Here is a 21,803-nt window from a genome sequence, read left to right on the forward strand (position 1 = left end):
TTATTTTTAATTTACTTTTATAGTCTTACTTTAAAAGAAGAACTTTTGTATACTACATATAGTTGGGTTTTGTACTTTGATCCATCTAACAATTTCTGTCATTTAATTGATGTGTTTAGACCATATTTACTTTGAAATAGATATTGATATAATTGGTTCAATATCAACTATGTTAGCAACTGTTTTCTATTTGTTGACAGAGGTTTGTTTCTCTGAGCATTTTATGTAATTTTACATATCTCCAAAGTGGCTGCACTAGTTTGCATTCCCATCAACAGTGCATGAGGTTTCCCCTTTCTCCATATCTTCGCCAACATCTGCTGTTTCTTGTGTTGTTAATTTTAGCCATTCTGACTCGTGTTAGGTGGTATCTCATTGTGGCTTTGATTTGTACTTCCCTGATCATGTATGATGTTGAGTATCCTTCATGTGTCTGTTAGCCATCTGGAAGTCTCCTTTAGAGAGATGTTTGTTCATGTCTTCTGCCCATTTCTTTTTTTTTTTTTTAAGATTTTATTTATTTATTCCTGCGAGACAGAGAGAGAGAGAGAGAGAGAGAGACAGGCAGAGGGAGAAGCAGGCTCCATGGGGGGAGCCCGATGGGGACTCAATCCCATGCCTCTGGGATCACTCCCTGAGCCAAAGGCAGACACTCAACTGCTGTGCCACCCAGATGTCCCCTGTCCATTTCTTAATTGGGTTGTTTATTCTTTGCATGTTGAGTTTGATAAGTTCTTTATAGATTTTGGATACTAGCCCTTTATCAGGTACTTCATATTTGCATATATCTTCTCCCATTCTGTAGACTACTTTTTAGTTTTGTTGATTGTTTCCCTTACTGTGCAGAAGCTTTTTATCTTGATGAAGTCCCAGTGGTTCATTTTTGCTTTTGTTTCTATTGCCTCTGAAGATATGTCTTATAAGAAGTTGCTGTGGCCAAGGTTAAAAAGGTAGCTGCCTGCGTTCTCCTCTAGGATATTGATGGTGTTCTGTCTCACACTTAGATCTTTCATACACTTTGAATTTACTTTTATGTATGTTGTAAGAAAGCTTTCCAATTTCATTCTTTTTTGCGTGTAGCTTCCCAGTTTTTCCAACACCACTAGACCACTAGTTGAAGACACTGTCTTTTTTTCATTGGATATTCTTTCCTGCTTTGACAAAGTTGGCCATATAGTTGTGGGTCCATTTCTGGGCTTTCTGTTCTGTTCCATTGAACTGTGTGTCTCTTTTTGTGCCAGTACCATACTTTCTTGATTACTACAGTTTTGTAATATAGCTTCAAGTTTAATTGTTTTTTGGGGGGAATAACACACCCTTTTAATGTTTCTGAATATTTTTAAGGTTTAAAAAGTGTTTAAAGTTTGTAATTCTTAGTAGGAAAACATTATCTGAATAAATACCCTAATGGCAAACCACTGTAGAATGTTTCAGTTGCATGTGGGGCAGAGGGGTAGGGATTCTCTTTCACAGCACCTCAGCTTTCTTCTTGAGAAGGTCAGAGGTACACTGGTTTGTATTATTGCAACATCCATTAAGTGATCGAAGTTGCTTTTCCTTCAGCAGGGGCTTTATTTGTCAGAAGGGCACTATGCTTGACCTCCAAATTTGGCTGACAATTTACTGAGGAGATTCATAACCTTTGGGTTGCTCTGATATTTTGACATATTTGCTGGGTTCTGGGCTACATCCTGGAAGGCCACCATAACTTCTGGATCCTGCATGGCTGCAAGAACCTCTGGGTCACTAAGAATTTCATTGAGCCCAGGCATTCCTGCCATTCCAGGCATCCCCCCTGCCATTCCAGGCATCCCTCCAGGAAAATTACTAGGCATTCTCCCCAGAAAGCCACCTGGGAAAGAGCCATACTGAGCTCCTGATTGTCATCTGGCTTTTTCCTCCCTCTGGGCTCTTTCATGTTTTTCCTGAGCTTTCTTAACCCTTCCTATTCTTTCTTTGATCTCTCACTCTTCACATTTTTGTTCATACTTCCTCTGATGTTCAGCAATTTTTGTGGGCCCTCGGTTGAACTTCTTTCAGCATTGCACTAGCATCTTCATCATAATCCAGTTTACAAGCAAGGGCAAGATCATGTGCTGCTTCTTTCCAATGACCCAGAAGTCTGTGTGCTTTCCCTTGCCACTTGTAAGGCTGAGCTGAATCAGGATGCAGCTATTGAAATGCTGAGCTATTTCAATAGTTCTTGTCACAGTCTCGAATGGCAGCATTTGGCTTCTGTAATTTGATGAAGACACTGGCTCTCTTGGCATACAAAATGGCTAAGCGAGGATTCAGTTTGATGGCATCTGTGAACAAGTCAATGGCTTTCTGTAGTTCACCATCATTTAGGGCATCAATGGCAGCCACTTTTTTTTGTCATTTGCCTGATCCATCATTTCCTCGGTTATCTCTACATGTTCATCTCCCATTTGTTGAGGAGCATCAGTATCTGGTTCAGTTAGACTTTCATTGTCAATTTCTAGATTACTTTCCTCACTTGATGGTTCCTCTCTTTATGTTTTCCTCCGCCTTCTTACTGTTTTTTCTTCGTTGATATGGTCTTCTGATTTAATTTTATGAGTAGCAGGTGGTATTTTACCCCCCATGCTCTCCACCCACTCCCGCAGGAAGCCATTTCCTCGGTGTGCAGAACTCTCGGATCCTGCTTACACATTTTCATGAAGGCCCAAAGCTCGCTCACTTTGCGGGGTCCGTGATCCAGAGGCGCTGGCAGGGGGCAGGGGGCAGGTGGCAGGTGGCAGGGGCAGGGGCAGGTGGCAGGCGGCGGGCGGCAGGCGCAGCTGAGCTTGCAGCCGATTCCAGGCGCGGGGACTAGCTCAGCGTGACCGTGTGGAAGGGAGCTCGAGTCTGGAATTGTGATGCCTCCAGCTTTGCTTAGCCACATTTTTAAATTTCTACTACAATGTTTTTTTATTTCTAGTATTTCCTTTTGATTCTTAGGTTTTCCACCTGCCTACTTATATTACTCAGCTTATTCATACATGTTGTTTACTTGTTCTGTTGAAGCTCTTAATATATTACTCATACTTATGTAATTCTTTTATTTCATTCCAAGCCTGTGTCATGTCTTGAGTCTGGTTCTGATGCTGGCTCTCTCTCTTCAGGCTGTTTTTCTTTTAACTTTTTGCATGTCTGTAATTTTGTTGTTGAAAGCTACTGGGGTAACTAGGCCTCTAGTGTGAGGATTTATGGTAAACTGGCTAGTAGTGGGACTTTGTTTAATGTTTGTCAAAGCCACAAGTGCCAGAGGCTTTGAATCCTTGTCTCCATGTTTGTGTCTCCCCTCTTGACTTTGGGGTTCTCTGTGAACTCCTCCTCAAAGAGTATCTTGTAGAGCTTTCAGCAGTGATCCACTATTATTACACTGCAGCTCTCTTGGAATGGTGGTTAAGTCTCAGGGAGAGGATCATTCTATTATGTTATGATTAAATATCAGTCCTCCAGCAGGCCTGTGTCTCTGGTCTGTGAGCTTCATGAGTGTTTCTTTTTATATAGCTTTCCAAACTCTTTAGGGAGTCAGGAAGGCTAGCACAGGCTAAAGTGAGACAAATGTATTTAACCCACTGTAACAGGGTTCTGGGAGTCTTTCCCCCTGGTGAGTAGGCCTTTGTTATGGAGAAGGTTCTAAACACATTTCATAAGAATTTCTCTTTTCTTCCCTTGCCAGAGCCACAAAGGGATCTTTCTCACATCTTCACCACAAGAACCTGGTGTGGATCCTAGAAGTATAGTCCATTAAAGTGCAGGGACCCCCTTTTAACTGCTGACTCTCACACTGGTCCACAATCAACCACAAAATTACCAATCAAGTGTTCATATCAGTTTATGGCTCTAGAAGCTTCTCCCATGGGTAATAAGATCTTGGCTGGGACTCCCTGAATTCACCTGTCTCTCAGGATTTCAGCGTGGCAGTTTGTATTGCAAATTTCATTGTCTGCTGTATCCAAGAAAAAGTATTGATTCTTGGTTTGTCTAGTTCTTTCTTACTATAAGGATAAGAATAACAATTTCCAAGCTCCTTATATATCAGAGCTGAAAACAGAAGTCAGTTGCTTTGTGTTTAATTTATCAATTCATACCTGTCCTGTTTTTTCTGTCATCTAGGTCTTTTCAAATGAATAACCTGAGCTTTATCTAAGACTTCAGTGCCTGAGTGATACGGCTGTTAAGTGCTACTCTTCCGTGGAGTTATTTAAATTTTACCATGGCACAGAAGCATATGTAATATGAACAACAGATTTGGTTTTAGAAGACCTGACTCTAGCCCTTGATGGCTGTGTGACTTTGGGTGTTAGGATTATTAAATGGATCAGGTAGGGTATATGCTTAATCAATGCTTGATTTTATTAGTGTTATTTAGAAATATTTCTTAAGCTTTTAAATTATGTATTGTTAGTAATAAAATTATCATTTAAAATCTAAGTACGTGATTTATTTTTTTAATGTTTTATTTATTCATTTTTGAGAGACACAGAGAGAGAGGCAAAGACACCGGCAGAGGGAGAAGCAGGTTCCACGCAGGGAGCCCGATGTGGGACTCGATCCCAGGACCCCGGGATCACGACCTGAAAAGGCAGATGCTCAACCAATGAGCCACCCAGGCACCCCAAAGTACTTGATTTCTGTACGAGAGAATTCTAGATTTTTTAGGGCAGATCAGAGAAATATTTTCCAGCTGATAGTCATATAAAAATACTTTTAAATTTTTACCAAGTAGGTTACTCCTATTCACAACGTATTTAAGAGTAGTTAAGAGTTATCAAACATTGAAAGCTTAGGGCCTACTTGGGTCTGAATCCTTTGTTCTTTTGTTTGTTTTGTTTTTATAGGTGAAATCCTAAGAAACCAGGTCTTATTTTTCATTCATTCACTAATTTGTGTGTCCATTCACTCATTGCATATATTTATGGAGCTTGAACATGTTCCAGTCATGTGACTGGTATTGGAGATAAAGAGTAAATGACTTAAAGCTTCTCTACTCGAGGTGTTCAAATTGTGTTTGAGAACAGCTATATGAAGCAACAATTACATTAGATTGAGGAAAATTTTGTTAACAATAGGGCTATGAAACAAAATAAATCAAATTGTGAGAGAATGCTCTAAAGTTTAGACTTGATCATGTATACCTAGCATTAAGCCAAAGGATAATTTTTTAAAAAGGGAAGTGCATGATGAGATTTTTTATACTATATTTCTGCAACTGAGCAAAGGATTCCAAATAGAAAGATACTGCAATAATATAAGTGAGAGGTTTAAAAAGCCTGCATACGATAATGTAAATAAGATGAATTTGGGAGTTCTTCAGGAAATGGAATTGATAGAGGCACGTGGGCAGTTTAGTTGGTTAAGCATCTGGCTCTTGGTTTTGGCTCAGGTCATGATCTCAGGATAAGGATCTGTCCTCAGTGCAGAGTTCACTTGTGAGTAACCTCCGCCCCCCTTCCCTTTGCCCCTCCCCCCCAGTTCATGTGCACACTCCTGCACCTGCTCTCTCTTAAATAAATATATGAATAAAATATTTAAAAATAAAAGGAAAATGGAATTGATAAATGATTTCTGAAGATAAGTGATAGAAAGGCTTGTACCAGATTTCTCCCTCCTTTAATTCACTGAATGGTTAAAACTGAAAGCAGTAACTAGGACTCAAGCATATTCTGTGAGGGCGTCAAGTATAAAGAGGACTTTTTTGGCCACTAAACGCAGTGTAGTGGAAAAAGAGAATTGATCTGAATAAACAAAATTGTATGTATAAACGGTGGAATTGTATGTGCAAACAGAAGACCAGAAAAGGGGAGCATAGTTCAATGTAGATTTTTAAAATTATATTTTGTTCAATCCCACAGTGCAATGACAAATTCAATTGATTCTAATTCTGAATGGGAATTTCTGGGTTTTGAGGGTCAGATTAAAAAGGAGAATTTTTTTTAAAGTCAAAGACATCTTATGGGAGTACAGTATTCACATGAAATGTCATTGACAAAAGAAAATCTGGAAAAATTGTAAGAGTCAAAACTGGAAAAGAGAAAGATCAATAATGATTATTATAATAGCATACACTTAAACATGAACAAGGGACTTTTCTAAGGGCTTTACAAATATTACATCATTTAATCTTTGCAACAATCCTGTTAGGTAGACAGTGTTATTTTTCCCATTTGCCAGAGAGGAATGAGACACAGAGAGCTTAAGGAACTTACCCAACTTCACATAATTGATGAGTAGTACAACTGAGTTTTAAGCTCAAGCCATTTATTCTGATTATATTATACTACCTCCCAGATTATGACACTATAAAAGTTTTTTTTTTCTTTAGTGATCTGAATCTTTAACATTAATATAAGCTTTTGGGAAAATCAAAACCTTTGAATATTTTTTAAAGTTGACAGCTTTTGTAGTCATGATGGAGAGTCAAATGTGAAGGTATTGACATTTTCTATTATACATTTTTAGAATTGCACAAACATACAAATATTACTTAATTCATTTTTGTTCTAATTATGATAATTTCTGAGTGCTTACTATGGATCATAAAATATTCTAAGTGCTAAATATATTAACCCATGTCACTCTCATAACCACCCTGAAAGATAATGCCATTGTTATCCTCATTTTACAGAGGCACGGAGAGGTTGTCACCCAGGTAGTAAGGAGTTGAGATTTGAATCCAGGCTGTTTGACTTCATTTCCTGATACTTCTAAGCTATTTGGCTTTCACTATAAGTTTATAGAAATTCTGGAGTGGCTAGGTCCCTCATATGGCTAAGAATCCAACTTTTGATTTCAACTTAGGTCATGATATCAGAGTTGTGAGACCCAGCCCCACGTTGGGCTCTTGTTGAGTGTGGAGCCTGCTTGGAATTCTCTCTCCCTCTGCTCCTCCCCTACTCCCCTGCTCATGCTCTCTCTCTCTCTCTCTCTCTCTCTCTAAAAAAAAAAAAAAAAAAAATCCACCCATTTTTCTGATCTTAATTATTTTTTATTGTGAGACTTATTATAACATGAATTCACTGCAGTTTTAGATGACAGGAGTTTTCTCCATCGGTTTGAGACTTGTCAGTATTATTATAATACAATAAAGGTAAAGTTATCCCAAACATCCACTAGCATTAGCAAAATTCTGTTTATTTACCACGATGAAAATGATTTGAGTTAGTGATATTTTTCTCATTACTTCATTGTACATATATAATTTCTTCATAATGTTTTTAGCTAGTCATTATTTGTTTATTTATGGGCTTGTGATACTCTTACTTTGGGAACTAGACCTTTGAGATAGAACTGGCAAGATTATAGTTCATGACGGAATTGAATATATCATTAAGTTATAGTTCTTTAGAAAATAAATGTATTGTTCTTACCACTTAACCATGATTTGACCCTAGTTAACTCAAACATTGAAACTTTGAATGATTAGTGACTAAATGCTGAAGGATTTATTTATTTATTTATTTATTTATTTATTTATTTATTTACGTAATCTCTACACCCAATCTGAGGCTCAAATTCATGACCCCAAGATCAAGAGCTGCATGCTCTTCTGACTAAACCACCAAGGTGACCCAAGGCTGAAGTATTTAGACACCATGTATAGGCTTCATATATATATATATGAAATATATAAATATATTTATATATTTATATTTTTACTCATACAGATATTCACCCATATTTGACACACTTACAAATATACAATGATGTATGCATGTGTATATATTTAATATCTAATGTGCTGTAGTGTGATATATGTATTTCAAAGCTTTGATTTCTTTCTTCAAAGTTCTATGCTATAATGGCAATGTGTACATAAATGATGTGAAAAGACAGACTCTTCCCTTTCTCTATACATACCTGGTATTTAAATATTTGGTGTATTGCTAAGTACCTTTATCTTCCTAAAACAAGAAATTCTGGGAGATTACACTGCAGTGTAATATAGGCTTAAAGAAAATGAGAAAATTTTGAATAAAAATATTTATCTTCCTGAACATTCTTTTCTGAAATCAAAAAGGTGACATAAGGTAATACAACCTCTAATTGGAAAGCCTTCAACTTATATAAGTATGGTATGTCTTATCTTCAAAATGAGAAGCCAACTTCTTTTCTGGACAAGATAGAGCAAAAGGAATAGGATTTACCTAGCCCCTGTAACAACCAAGAGGAAAAACAAACAAAATATGAAGAAATAGTTTCCAAACATTGTATGGTAGGCATCAAAGGACAGGGATCTCTGAAAGAGGGAAAACCAATGAAGTGAGCCCTATCATAATTCCAACTTACTGCCTAGAAAGTGAATTCAGACATCTGTTTAGAGAGGAGAGCCGAAACAGCATATACGTCTGCCAGAGTGAAGGAAAGAGAGCCTGGAATCCATGGATAGTAAGAGATCACAGAGTGAAGTGTTCAGGAAGGAGAGAGCTGCCAAAATAGAGCACTCTAGAGATCACAAGACCCCTACATACATACCTTAAGTTTTCGGCTCACTACTTGTATCAGTGCATGTATACAAGACCAGGAATAGAAACACCCAAAAACATCAGAGAATAAAATCCCTGGAGCTCACAAAGGGCCATAAATAGTCATATTCCTACTAGCCAATGTGAAATGCATACTAATTCATCATTACCAGGCAATTAATCACCAGGGTATTTGCCTCAAAGTGGGACAAAATTAGCCCTAAGATAAATGCTGTTTTGGTTTCACTTAACAAAACATATGATTAAAACTTTAAAGGATTAAACTGTTTCCATGTAGCTTAACTATATACCAGAAAAAGGCTCAATAAATGAAATTTATAAAAAGTCTAGTATTCAACTGGTAAAATTCACAGTTTATCACATATAATAAAAATTACTAGGCATGCAAAGAGACCCAGAAGATAGTAAAAAGACCCAAATCTAACTTCTTGAGATAAAAAAAATATGTCTGACTTAAAACTATTATTCTTGATGGAAATAAAAGCAGACTAAATGTTCAAAAGAATAGTGAATTTGAAGACAGTAATAAAAACTATAATTATCCCCTAAACATCATGGCGGTTAGGGGCACCAACCTTTCACAGTGAAAAATCTCTGTATGACTTTTGACTTCCTCCAAATTTAACCACTTAAATCCTACTGTTGATCAGAATTCTTACCAATAACATAGTTGACCAACATCTGTTTTATATATTATACTCTTATAATAAAGTAAGTTAGAGAAAAGACAATGCTGTTAAGAAAATTACAAGGCAAATACATTTATAGTACTGTACTGTATTTATAAAAAATAAATACACATATGAGTGGACCTGCTCAGTTCAAGCCCATGTTGTTCAAGAGTCAACTATATTTAAAATAAATATAAGGAGGGAAAGAGTCTGAAAAATAAAATAAACAACATCAGTGAATTTTGGATCAACTTCAAGCAGTATAAAATAAGTGTAATTTGAATCCAAAAGTAGGGAGGGCAATGGATTTTGAGAAGATATTTTAGGGAATACTTCTTGAATTTTTCCAAATTTGATGAAACTATAAACCCATAGAAGTGCAATGAATCCCAATAATAAGGAAAATAATATAAAGAAAAACAAACCAAGGCAGTTCATTGAGTTGATTAAACCAGCTTAATTAAATTAAGTTGATTTAACCTAAGAAACAATCTGAGAAGAGATTACACAGGATGACAAAGATAAGAATGATAGATTTCTTTATGGAGACATAAAAGGCAGAAGAGGAGTGTCATCTTTGAACTCTGAAGGAAAAAAAATCAATCTGATATTCTATATTCATCAATCATATCTTTCAAAGATGAAAGTGGAATAAAGACTTTTAAAAAACTGTTTTTGTTATGTCTCCCCAAAACTTCTCTTTTCATTAAGGTGCCTCTGAAAAAGAGCCATTTCAGTTTTTCTCCTTGATTTTTAAAAATATCTTTATTGCAATGTAATGTATATACCATAAAATCCACCCATTTAAAGTGTACAATTAAATGGTTTTAGTATATTTACAGAGTTGTACAAACATCATTACAATCTAAGTTTAGAGCTTTTTCTGACCCCCTTCCAAAACCTCATTTCCCAGTCCCCTAACCAGCCCCCTAGGCAGTCCCTAAGTGATTTCTTTCTCTATATATTTGATCACTGTGGACATGTCATATAAAAGGAATCAAAACACATGGTCTTTTGTGACTGGCTTTTTTAACTTAGCATGATGACTTCAAGGTTAATACATGTATTATTACTTCATTCCTTTTTATTGCAAAGTAATATATCATTATATGGGTGTAACACATAATACAATGAATAAATACATATTCAATGGACATTTGGCTTATTTCCCCTCTTTAGCTATTTTGAATAATCCTGTAGGAATATCTGTGTATGAGCTTTTGGGTGGCTATATGTTGTCATTTCAGTTAAGTATATGTCTAAGAGTTTGTGCAGTGGTTTTATCATGAAAGGATGTTGTATTTTGTTCCATGGTGCTTTTGGTCATATCCAAGAAATCATTGTCAAATCCATTATTGTAAAGCTGTCCCCCCATAATTGCTTTGTTTCTTTCATTTATAATGTTGAGTCATTTTTTTTCTTGGTTAGTCTAGCTAAAGATTTGTCAATTCTGCTTATTTTTTTCAAAAAGTCATCTTTTAGTTTTATTAGTTTTTTATGGCTTTTCTAGTCTCAATATCATTTACTTCTACTCTGATGTTTGTTATTGCCTTCCTTCTGCTAATATTGGGCTTTTTTTTCTTTTTCTAGTTTTGAGATATAATTTTTTTGTAATCTATTTATTCATGAGATACACACAGAGAGAGAGAGAGAGAGGCAGAGACATAAGCAGAGGGAGAAGCAGGCTCCCTGTGGGGGAACCTGATGTGAGACTCGAGCTCAGATCCTGGGATCACAACCTGAGCCAAAGGCAGATGTGTAACTGCTGAGCCATCCAAGCATCTCTAGTTTTGACATATAAAGTTAGGTTGTTTGAAATCTTTCATTTTTCATAATGTAGGTATTTATCACTATAAACTTCCTATAAATGCTTTAGGTGCATCCCATAAGTTTTAATATGTTGTTTTTCCATTCATTCTTATTTGTCTCAAAATAGTTTGGATTACCATTTTGATTTATTCTCTCACCTACTGGTTGTTCAAGAGACTATGTGTGTGTGTGTGTTTTTAATTGGAGTGTAATTGGCATATAATATTAAATTAGTTTCAGGTTTGCAACATAGTGATTTAACAATTATATGCACTACAAAATGCTCATTATGATAACTATATTACAACATTATTGACTGTATTCTTTATACTGTACTTTCCATCCCAATGACATATTTTATCATTAGAAGTTTGTACCTCTTAATCCCCTTCACCCATTTTGCTCATCTCCCCACCCCCTTCCCTTTGGCAACCACCAGTTTGTTCTCTATAATTATGTATGTATTTCTCTCTTTGTGGTTGTTGTTGTTGTCATTTGTTTTTTAAGATTCTACATGTAGGTGAGCTCTTATGGTATTTGTCTTTGTCTGGCTTATATCACTTAGCATAATACCCTCTAGGTCTGTCTATGTTGTCACAATGTCAAAATCTTTCTTTTCTATGACTGAATAATAGTCCATGATGTATATATGTCACATCTTCTTTATTCACTCATGCATCAATAGACACTACCCATTTCCATATCTTAGCTTTTGTAAATAATGGTGCAATAAACATAGTGAATATATCATTTTTAAATTACTATTTCGGGCAGCCCAGGTGGCTCAGTGACTTAGCACCACCTTCAGTCCCGGGTGTGGTCCTGGAAACCTGGGATGGAGTTCCACGTCAGGCTCCCTGCATGGAATGGAGCCTGCTTCTCCCTCTGCCTGTGTCTGTCCCTCCCTCTCTCTCTTTCTCTCTCTCTCTCTCTCTCTGTCTCTCATGAATAAATAAATAATTTTTTTAAAAAAATAAATTAATATTTAATTTTCTTCAGGTAAATACCCAGAGGTGGAACTACTGGATCACATGGTACTTCTATTTTTAGTTTTTTAAAGAACCTCCATACTATTTCCCTCAGTGGTTGCATCAATTTATACTTTTACAAACAGTGCGTCTGGGTCCCCTTTTCTCGACTTCTTTGTTAACACTTATTATTTTTTTAATCTTTTTGATACTAGCCATTTTAACAGGTGTGAAGTGATATCTCATTGGCACGGTTTTGATTTTCATTTCCCTAATGATTACTTATAACCTTATTAAGTTATTTACAACCTTACCAGTTTGATGTCCTTTCAGGAGTTTTGTGGTTTCATGTTTTTACATGGAGGTCTTTACTCCATTTGGAGTTTATTTTTGTGTATATTAGAAAGCAATTTATTTTAATTCTTTTGCATGTAGCCGTCCAGTTTTTCCAACACAGTTTATTGAAAACTATCTCTTGTATATTTATGCTTTCTTTGTTGTAGATTAATTGAACATATGTATATGGGATTTTTTTCTGAGCTCTCAGTTCTGTTCCATTGATCATTGTGTCTGTATTTTTGTGTGTGCTGTGTGTTGTTTAATTTCCATATATTTGTGAATTTTTCCATTTTCATCCCTTTATTGATTTGCAGTTTTATGTCACATGGTCAGAAAAGATACTTGATATAATTTTAATCTTTTTAAATTTATTAAGACTAGCCTGTGGTCCAACATATGATCAATCCTCAAGAATTTTCTGTTTATACTTGAGAAGAATATATATTCTGGTGCTGTTGGAATGAATGTCTGTGGGCTGCCCGGGTGGCTCAGCGGTTTAGCGCCACCTTCAGCCCAGGGTGTGATCCTGGAGACCCAGGATTGAGTCCCAAGTCGGGCTCCCTCCATGGAGCCTGCTTCTCCCTCTGCCTGTATCTCTGCCTCTCTCTGTGTCTCTCATGAATAAATAAATAAAATTTTATTTTTTAAAAAGGAATGAATGTATATGTTTTATATGTCCTTTTTGTGTATAGTGTTATTCAAGTTCTATGTTTCCTTATTAATTTTCTGTCTAGATGACTTATCTAATGTTGAAAGTAGAAAGTCTACTACTATTATTGTATTGCTGTCTATTTTCCCTTCCAGCTCTATTAATTTTTGTTTTAATATTTAGGTGTACCAATGTTGGGTGCATATATATTTTCAATTCTCATATCCTCTTGAGGAATTGGCTCATTCATCACTATGTGATGACCTTCTATGTCTCTTGTGACTGATTTTGACTGAAAGTCTATTTTATCTGGTATATGAATAGCTACTTCTAGTCTCTTTTGGTTACTATTTACATGAGACATCTTTTTTCCATCCCTTCATTTTCAGTCCATATATGTCCTTTAGGCTAAAGTGCCTCTCTGTGGCCAGCATATTGCTAAATATTGTTTTTTATCCATCAACCACTCTGTCTTCAGTGGAAAATTTAATCCACTTGCATTTAAAATAACTATTAATAGATAAGAAATTACTATTTCCATTTCCTCAATTGTTTTCTGACTTTTTATAGTTCTTTTGTTTCTTGCTTCCTTATTAGCCATCTTCCTTTATGATTTATTTTTTATAGTGGCACATTTTAATTCCTCTCTCTTTATCTTTTGTGTATCTACTATAGGTTGTGTGTGTGTGTGTGTGTGTGTTTGTCTGTTTACCATGAGGCTTACATACAAGCTTATAATAGTCTAAGTTAATAACAACTTACCTTCAATTGCACACAAAAACTCTATACTTTTTCTACTCTTCCCCACATTTTGTCAGCAAAATAATTTACATATTTTTGTATTTTGCATCGATTAACAAATGATTGTATCTATAGTTCTATTTAATACTATTCTCTTCTAACTTTTATGCCATGGATAAAATGATTTATATACCACTGTTAGAGTATTAGAGTATTCTGATTTTGACTATATATTTACCTTTACCATTGAGTTTTATTCTTTCATAAACAATCAAATGAGGCTTTAGCCTTGCTCACATGGATTGGCATTGTTTGCAGATCTGTAACTGGGATTCCTGGGCATGGACCTGTCTCCCCACACGGCCTTCCTTCGACTTGAACTCCATTAAGTTTCACAGTTTCCAATCTGGGTCCCAAAATTCCCACAAAGACACATTTTTTTCAATGGATGGTTGCCAAAATATTGTGGCTGGGGGTATTATGAGTGGGGGACCTTTTATTCTGTCATCTTACTGACATCATTCCTCCATCATTACTTTAAATATAGCTTTCAGAGTACCCATATAAGAAGAGAACACTAGATTTGATTTTTTTTTTAGTAGAGAACTGTTCTACATCTTCCCTTCAAGAAATTCAATTTAAATGCAAAAACCTTAAATATATCAAAATTAGAAGAACAGAAAAAATAAAACAGAAAAACACCAATCAAAATAAAACTGGATTTCAGATCAAAGAATATTACCAGAGATAAAGAGGGTCAGTTCACAATGATAAAGTGGTCAATTCATTAAGTGGACATACCAATCTTAAACATTTACATATCTAATAACAAAACTCTAAATCAAAAATGACAGAATTACAAGAAGAAATAGACAAATCCAGTTATACAACAGAGCATAAAGATATATAAAGTAAAAAATTATATAAATAAAAAGAGAAATAAAAATATCTACAACTCCAATTGGAAATTTCAATAGCCTTCTTTTTTTTAAAATTTATTTATTCAAGAAAGACACAGAGAAAGAGGCAGAGGCATAGGCAGAGGGAGAAGCATGCTCCATGCAGGGATCCTGATGTGGGAGTTGATCCCAGGACCCTGGGACCATGCCCTGAGCTGAAGGCAGATGCTCAACCAGTGAGCCACCCAGGTGTCCCAATAGCCTTCTTATAGTAATGAGTAGATGTAGGATATCACTAAAGATATAGATTAGTTGAGAAACATTATCAATCAAATTAACCTACTTGATATTTATAGTTTCTTTCCCCCAACAAATGCAAAATGATTATTTTTTTTCAGGTATATCCAGAGAATTTACCATTATAAATTATATCCTGGGTCATAAAATAAGAGTCAACTAACTTAAAAGATTTAGTATTGTACAAAATATATCACAGATCAAAAAGGAAATTATCTCTTTGGCCTAAGTTAGGTAAAGGTGAGTTTCTGTCACTTGCACCCAAAAAATTCTGGAATAATAAAGTGCCACCCATGGTGTCTCTGAGCTGTGATTGGAACATAGGCTTATTATTCCTTAGGAGCTTACATCTCACTGTGACTACAGATGTTTGATAGTATTATTTAGTTTTCTTACATTGATCTTCCCATCTCAACTTCAGTTTTTTTCTTTTTGTTTTTCAAGTTTTTTAATATTTACTGCTTTTAACAATATTTTACCCACAGTTCAATGTGGGGAGAATTAGGAGAATACCTTTCTCAGTGTTGTGGTGCTAGAAGTCATATAACTATCATTTTTAACTAATCTCATAATATTCCCTCTATTTCACATCCTGAAAGAAGAAAGCAGGTATTGCATAACCTAATTGTTCCAAATTTGTAGAATAATAAACTTCATGCTTGAATGAATTGAATTAAACCTATAGATCTTCCATAGAAATGGTCAGACATACACACACAGCAACACATAATTTTCAGAATTTCATGGATTCCAAGTCAAGAATCTCTCTTATTAGCAGAAAGGTCTCATTCTAATTCAAAATGATTTTATCATCCATTATTGTATTTTTATATTTTATTTATTTTGACAAAATATAATACCAAAACTACTAGGAATTAAGAAATACTTTAATATTTTTATTGTAATGTTTACATAACACCTACATAAATTTTCAAAATACCAAAAGTCTAAGTCCACACTGTTTTGTTTATTCACCTGTTGGTCTTACAAGGTACATACATAGATTCTCTGCTGTAACCAAGTGGCTTTACCAGACATCACTGTGGTAAAATGAGCCACTGAATCACTGGTGTATACCTCTTTCAGATTCCTCTTATGTTTCTAAAATACTGAGTTACAGAATACAGAAGCCTTTCTAACCATCATACTTCTCATTATAAAATGAAACCTGACACCTTCGTTGGGCATCATGAAAAAGAAAAGCCAGATAGGATTAGCTGAACATTGTGAACAACTGTATATGCAAATAATGATGATCACTATGTATGCCAGGCTTCAATATAAAAGAGGAAAATTACAATAAAAATAGTCTTTTCCCATTTTCATATGTTTTCAGTAAGATTTGCTCATTTGACTCACAACAGCCCTAGGAAGAATGTAGAGAGTTAATATTATTATTGTTGTTATATTTAAAAAGTAACAGTGATCCAAAAGAGACAATTAGCTCCCACTGTAGTTATGCAGCTATGATTTGCTCATATAAGCCCTAGTCATAAACCCTCACATTTGAAACAAAAAGCATTTATAAATCTAAATTTTATTTGCTAGTACATAGATGGCATAAAGAATTGTTCAAAAAAAGCCCAAACAGAATTTAGAACATAGAGATCCTTAGATTATTCTTAAAATGATAAATAAAGCAAATGCTCTTGGTAGAAAAGCATATAGACACAATTTTTTTATCAAATAAACTGTCTCCGCTAAGCTATCTGTCTTTTTACTATCACTTGCAGTGAGGGAGTCTTGGCACATCTGAGAAATCATAAAATAAATCCACAAATATAAAATTTAATGAGAAATCAAATAACATAAACCAATCTCATAAAAAACGAATGAGGAAATGAAATAAAAAAACAGTCAGGAAAAAAATTTGACTTTAGTACACTTGATGGTTTGCCAGTTCACAGCCTCCTATAAAAAATCACTATTATTAATGGATACAGGAGCAAAATATCTGGAGAATGGAAGGAGAGATTGCCACAGTTATTATTTTTGCTGAGTTGATTATATAATTTATGACAAGAAGTATATGGAAATACCAGCATCATCACGTAAAGATTGACCAGATTTTCAATTATTTTTGAATTTTTCATTACTGAAAATAAAATGCAATGTAGTAATGATACAAATTCTGACTGAAAGGATGTTTCATGTGATATACCAGAGAAGCCTCTAGATAGCAGTCAGATAGCTTGGGCGTTTATCTCAACTTTTCAGCTGATTAGCCCTGGTGTGATCTCAGCAAGGTCATTTCACCTTTCTGGCCCTGTCTTTCCTTATCTAAATGAAGAAGCTTATACTAATAAACCAAACACACCAAGTAAAAAAATTAGAAGGCAAAATATGAAAAGTTCCTTAAAGAAGTACTTCAAAGAAATATAGTACAAGTTTTGATTGTATGTGAGAGTAATGAGGTAACAATAGTGATGAATATTTATTCAGCGAATCTTTATTGAGAAACTACCATGCTATCTGTGTTAGGGACTAGAGAATATCATCAGATAATCTGAAAAGGGAAAGATATAAAAATACATGTATATGCAATTTACAGAATATTCATTCAGTTTACAACATGGAAATAAATATTGTTATGTCATTTTAAAGTATGGCTCTGACTACATGAGCACTAGAAATTTTGTCCTCATCACAAAAGCAGTAATTATCTCTTTCCAAACTTAAAAATATTCTTAGAAGAAGTATCTGAGATACTGAGACATAGCCCTTATTAACATATTTCCAAAAAGTTATTAATGTGATTCTATATATACCCAGACAATTAAAAGTCAAATAATATTAAAAGTCTTCCAATGAATAGCAGTCATGAGCTCCAGCTAGAACTTCCTATCACCCAAGTTTTGATCTTTTGAGACAGTCACTTTTAACACATTTAATTTGTTTCTGAAATTTATTTCCACATATCTAGATAATAAGATTCGTGGTATTTATTGATTTATCAGTATATTATATATTGATTTTATTTCATTTTACATCAGGATTTAAGTATTTTATACTCACCTTCCCCATCCTTCTTTTTTTCCATACATTGTTGGTTTGCTTTTCTATAGCCACAAAAAATTACAAAACTTAGTGTCTCAAAAAGCACAACTTTAACATTTCACTTTTCTGTGAGTCAAAATCTGGTAGATCAGCTAGTTTCTTTGTCTGGTTCGCAAGACATCAAATCAAGATTTGGTGAGCCCGGGCTCCCATCTGGAGCCTCTTGAGGAGAAACCATTCCTAGGCTCTTTCAGGTGGTTTATACACTCAGCTTATTCAGCTGTAATCTGAGGTCATCATTTCTTTCTTGGATGTCAGCTGGAGGTGTTCTTAACTTCTAAATGCTTTTCTCCGGTCCTTTCACACCGCCCCCTACATCTCAGAACCAGAAAAACAAAGGTGTGAACATTAGGAGGTGGGAGCTATCCTGGGTTACCATGGAAGCTGTCTGCCATAGGCTACCATCCAGCCTCCAGTGATTCACCATCTTCCCACATGCAAAAGATTTACACGCTCCCAAAGTTCTTTACAGGCCCGCCCCCTTAGAACATTCCTCAAAGTCTGTGATCTTGTCATATAGATCACATCCACATTCAGATGAGGTTTCTGGGTATAACCCATTAAGTACAGCTCTTAGGAGACAATACCCCTCCACTGTGGATCTGTGAAACTAAAGAAAAAATATATCTTTCTAACACACCCAATAAATGTTAGAGAAGCAGAGGATAAAAGTTATTGTTTTTCCCCCCTCTGGTCAAAAATAGAGAAATATAAGGTCGAAAAGGAGTCACAGGTCCATAGCAGTTCTGGCATCCAGCCAGCAAACTCCAGCCATAGTTCCTTGATTAGGTTTGGAAGTCTGGGAATAATTCTTCCCGGCTTCTAGCTCTGTTTGGGCCATCGGTAGTGCCCTCTGAGCCATACTTCCTTTTTAAATGAAAGATTTAATGTGTTTGCAAGGAATTTTATCAGCCTATTCGCTTCCAGTACAATTTGGGGGCTTCAGGATCTTTCTGCACTTTGCACCCTTTCTGTCCAAGTGGCCAGTTTTTGCTGAAATAAAGTTCTCAGAAATTCTGTACGTCTCCCACAGATGTCATTGAGGTTTACTCCATTAGACAAAAGCCATACCTACAATTTTTCTAGGTATTGTCTCTATTTTGGACTTCTGCTGGGATGGCTGAAGAACAGTGCCCCAAAGCTTTGGTATTTCCAAAGCTTGCTCAGGGTGCTATCATTTGATTGAGAGGATCTGGGAGATACACACTCAATCTTATGAAAGAGCCCTTTATGTGACTATTCTGACCTTTTTATCTTTTTTAAGGTTTTCATAAAATGCTGTGCAGTTAACATCCTGGCCTTTCCTTTAGAGCATGCTTCCCTAACAGCAAATTTCTTTGTGTTGGCATCTTTCACCATCTGGAGAAACTGAAAATTTTCAAAACTATTGACTCCTATTTCTTTTTTTGTTTAATAGTCTTCCCTCTACTTACCCTAAGCATCGAGGAGAAACCAGGTATTTCCTTCAACAACGTCCGTGGAAATCTCCTTTGCTATATAACCAAATATATCCCGATTAAATGTCCTGATTTTCATATAACTGCAGGAGATAATGTTGCTAAGCTTTCTGCTACCATATAACAAGGATTTCCCCCATACCTTAAATTTCTAATAATCTATCCCTCACTTCCTTCTGAGCCTCCCCCCCCAACACACACACACACACACACACACACACACACACACACACTGCATTTCCTTTAAGTCTAGATTTCTACTAGAAATCTGGTCAGAGCAATTTAGGCTTTCCAATATGCTCTCCCAAATTCTTCCGGCCTCAGTTCATCACTTGGTTCCAAAATCATTCACATTTCTAGGGCTTTGTAGCATAGCACCTCACTTCTGATACCAAAATCTGTTATTTTTTTAATCTTGGTGCATAGCAAATTATCACAAACTTAGGGACTTTAAGCAACACGCATTTATTATTTCACAATTTCCATAGGCTTCAGGTATATCTCAGCTAGGTCATCCTCTTCAAATTTCATTAAGACCGCAATCAACATATTAGTCAAAGGTGTTTTTAGCTTTTGGGCACTGATTGCTCAGAATTTTTAAACTACAAAAATTGCTGGTGCACTAATTTGTCTATATTTGAAGTACATGAATCCATGTGGAGTCACTGTTTTATGATGCTATGCTTTTGTTATTAAACCTCTTGATCTGATGACTTGAGAGTAAAGCAAATTGGTTTTGTTTTGTTTTAAGTAGGCTCCAATTCCAGCGTGGAGCCCAGTGTGGGGCATGAACTCACAACCCTGAGATCAAGACCTGTGCTGAAATCAAGAGTTGGACACTTAACCAACTGAGATACTCAGTTGCCCCAAAGCAAATGGTTCTTTAAAATTGACCTTAGAGAGCTTGTATTTAATATTATGGTTGGTAAAGTTTATCTTTTCATGAGTCATACTTCATTCTGAAAGATGTGATTCCTGTCTCATTTTTTAAAATGGTTCAGCATAATATTCTCTGGAATAACAACAAGGTAGGATAAGAATATGATGGAAACCAGGATGATAGTTCTGGCTAAAGAAGCTAAAGCTAAATGGTTGGCTTTTCTATATGACTTCAACTTACTTTTTTATTTTTCTTTGTGATAGGAATCAAAAAGACAAATAAATGTATATTCTAAATCAATATTAGAATACAATGTGTCAGAGACAGTATTTATTTATTTATTTATTTATTTATTTATTTTTCAGTATTGATTTTTTCTGATGAAGTTATACCATATCTAGAACCACCGATATAATTGATATGAACAGCTGCATTAGTTTCTTTTCTGCTATTATTTTCCATATCCTTTTTTTTCCACTGACCAAACAGGCAAGTTAAATATGAATATGGTAGGAATCACCCCGTTTCTTAGGTTATAGGCAATAGTCTCAGGGATGTACTATTGCTTTTAGTTTACCATCTTGGCAGGGTATGCTCATATTGAATGCTTTCATACCCTTCTCACCATAGTAACAATTTCCTGCTCTTCCCATCCTGACTATAATGCTTAATGACAAGGGCAGAGTTCTGCCAGTAACTAAGTTCATTTATTCCCCACTTTCTGGGACTGGACAGATAACCTCAGGATGCATCCATGACCCATGTAAACTTCAGTTAGACTGACTTAGGTCAATTCTTCCGTTGTCACTTGACTACACTTACTCATGGCTTGTGGCATTTGGGGTTTACGAAGTTAAGCATGAAAGCAATGTCAATAATAAGTAATTCCAAGAATACCTGGCAATTTTCTTTCACCAGTGCATAACCAGTATCCCCTTGGGAAAGTTTTGGATGAAGATTAATGGCCTAATCCTGTGGCTATATACTAGGGTCCTTCCATAAAGGAACTCTGCCTCCTTCTCTATGTAGCACCAGACCAGTGAACTGTCATATGCCTAAACAAAAATAAGACTATTCCTACAGTATTAGCTACATTTGATTTCTGAACAAAAGAGCTAGCTTTATCACCTTGTATATGTTAGGTACAACCATATATAGCTGCCCATTTATTTTATCTTAAGGATGCCGATCCATTAGTAGTTGTCATAAATCTGTGTGTCAGAATAACCTAGTTCCCATGGAGTCCTTGTGGCTTATTTTATTACTTGCTTCTACTTTGTCTATGGTATTTAAGCAATCACATTAAGGTCTGGTCTGTATCATTCGGCTCTATTATTCTCTTTTTTCCCATTGAAATCATATAATTCAGTTCCAATATAGCACCATTTTTACTTTCTTCCTCACTTTATTTCTGACCTACATATGAAAACCACCGGAGACCTCCTTTAGTGTTGTTGATACTCCCTGATCAATATATTTCTGAATTCTTAAATGAAGAGCATGGCCTTGCTTATTGACAGAAAGTGTGGTTTAGGAGTAGC

General features: G+C 35.5%; 1 pseudogene; it reads right to left on the bottom strand.

Annotated features, from left to right (window-relative positions):
- Positions 1–1,574: 1,574 nt before the first annotated feature.
- LOC100683882 lies at positions 1,575–18,766 on the bottom strand (annotated as a pseudogene).
- Positions 18,767–21,803: the final 3,037 nt, after the last annotated feature.

This window comes from Canis lupus, chromosome 21, assembly GCF_011100685.1.
Source record: "Canis lupus familiaris isolate Mischka breed German Shepherd chromosome 21, alternate assembly UU_Cfam_GSD_1.0, whole genome shotgun sequence".
In the NCBI taxonomy this organism is placed as follows: Eukaryota; Metazoa; Chordata; class Mammalia; order Carnivora; family Canidae; genus Canis; species Canis lupus.